The sequence below is a fragment of the Micropterus dolomieu genome, linkage group LG18 (genome assembly GCF_021292245.1).
Source record: "Micropterus dolomieu isolate WLL.071019.BEF.003 ecotype Adirondacks linkage group LG18, ASM2129224v1, whole genome shotgun sequence".
Taxonomy (NCBI): Eukaryota; Metazoa; Chordata; class Actinopteri; order Centrarchiformes; family Centrarchidae; genus Micropterus; species Micropterus dolomieu.
In genome coordinates this window covers 29,076,414-29,078,955 of record NC_060167.1, presented here as the reverse complement: position 1 = coordinate 29,078,955, position 2,542 = coordinate 29,076,414, and positions in this window count along the sequence as shown.

Sequence of the window (2,542 nt, the reverse complement as noted above, 5' to 3'; positions counted from 1 at the left end):
CACACACACACACACACACACAGGATGAAGTCGCCCTTGAGCACTAACAGAGCTCCAGATTCTCTGGCCGCGGTTGAATAGTCTTTTTTGCTTAGGAAGGCTCCTCACTGACTGAAATGACCCGGAAGTATCTGAGTGGCAGCCATGATAAGAGCGGATCAGATCCTCTAAATGGTGCCTCAGTGCTTCCATTCTTATCTCCTTTAGCATAGGGTCCACTGGACCATCCTTTACCAAAGGAAAGGAGATAATGCCATCCCACAAATCATGTCGCAGTGACATTTAAAGCCATTGTAGTTTCACCATGGCAGACCCACATAAATGTAGAATCAACAGAGCACCTATTTTATGTTGACCTGATTCAAAACCTAGGAATGCACAACATTTTCTTTCTACTTATATACATAAAAAATGTCAGCCAATGCCAGAAAGTGCCAATGCCAGGAAACTTTATATACTTTTGTTTTAAGATTATTTACTCTGGCCCATTCTCAATTCTTTATTTTTATTTAATTATTTTAATGCCTCAACTTTCTCTACTTGTGTATTCCTTTAATGTTAGTATATTATTCCAACATTTTAATCCAGTTTGTTTTGTTTTAATTTTTATGTACATATTAACAGTATCTGGGTTTTTTTGTTTGTTTTTTTATTTCCTGTGAGTAACATTAAATAGACCCTATGTATAAGGTGGGGAAAAAAAGCCTAATTAAGTGGAGTCACATTTGGTGAGCCTCACAGGGTGAGTCTGTGTAACTTTACTCTTTACACTGTACAAAGCTTTTTCATTTGACTGTAACTCCAATGAGAGGGCCTTCTAGATGTAGGTGAGTTCTGTGTAGAGTTAATGATGTTTGCCAAGAGCCCTCAGATGTCGTGGTAAACTTGTAGAAAGCTTATGGGGATAAGTGTGGGGTGGTTTGGGATGGTTCAAGCTTCTCAGGGTCATCAGGTTTTGTGGAGTCGGGTCTTTGAAGTTTAGGGCTCATTCACTGAAAACAGGAGTCTGGATTCACAGACCGTTTGCTCCCTCTTTAACATTATACTTCTTCCTGCTTGCTAGCATTGTTTCATTTGACAAGATGTTAAAGAACAAACTCTTATTTAAAGCCTGGGAGAATACCAGCATGTTAGCTAAGAGCAAAACAGTAAAAGCATAACCTTGAAGAATTTGTTGCTTTACAGCTGCACAGCATACATGCTGATGGTTTTTCACCATTAGGTGACAAAAAACATGAACAAAAACATCAACACTGATTGATTCAATTAATCTTTTCTAAATTATGAGTCTCCTTTGGATGGGATGAATTGGCACAATTATGGACTCCTCACAACATAGAAAAGGATTAGGCCTTTTTGATACTGAGAATGAATGAATGAGACAGAGTTATTAATAACCTCTAATATTATCTATAAGCCTGCCTTTTTAGATGTGGATCACCAGCTCTGGGATTACTTGAGCTACTGTATTTTTCTTCTATTACTTTTGTTACGATCCTGTCCTGAGGTTGTCTCTGTTATATTATTTTGGCCATGCCTTCTCTGTGTTTTGATTCTTGTTTCTCTGTTTGTGGGTTTTGGTTCATGAGTCTGAGGTTTTGGTTTTGTATCTGCATTTTAGTCCTGTCATCTGTTCTGTTGAGTTTAGTTCGATATTGTGTTGTTCTGTCTTCGGTTGTCTTGTTCTGTGTGGTTGTTCTGGTCTGATCTGTGCTGTTGATATTTCAGGGCCTGCCTTAGTTATTGTTCAGTTCTGTTCCTGTCTGATGAATTAGTTTCTGTACCATCATGCTTGGGTTCTTTCTGCCTGCTAGGTGTCTATTTATGTTTTCTGCCAGTTTCATTATTTAATCAGATTTTGATCATTCTGCTTTAGTCTGTACTGTCCTCATTATTAAGCTTATTATTCGGTTTGCCCTGTTCTGGTTGGCCTCTCTGTTTTTGTTGTTTGATTCTTGGCCTTTTTGCAACCTGTAAGTCTCAGTCTGTTGTCCCTGGGTTTGTTTGTAGCCTGTTTGTATTGTTGGTCTTTCAGTCTGTGTTTTCTGTCATGTATCTTAGGTTTAGCCCTGCGTTTTAGTTCTGCGTCTTAATTAATGTCTGTGTTTAGTGTTCAGTAACCTGTATTCTGTCTTCTGTTACTCCTGAAGCCCTCTGCCTGCCTGTGTCTCATTAGTCTCATTTCTCTCACCTGTGCATCCCCTCCCAGCTCATTAATCCTGTGTATATATGCTTGCTTGTTTCCCTCAGTCTTTGTAGATTGTTGTTGTGCTGTGCTCATGGCATATAAAGAGTGTTCTGCCTGTTGCTGTACTACCAGTTCTGTACTTTGGATTTTGCCAGTTTCCACTACCTGTGAGTTTTGATCATGCCTGGTGTTTTGGATTAAAATCCCCAGAACTGTATCTCTGCTCTCAGTGCCTTGTATTTGGGCTCTCTCCTGCTTTGCATTCACCAAACCCTGACAACTTTGCCTGATCTCAAAGAAACTTTTTCTCAGATGAAAGTACACTCTAGCCCTTTTGACATAGTTTATTTATTT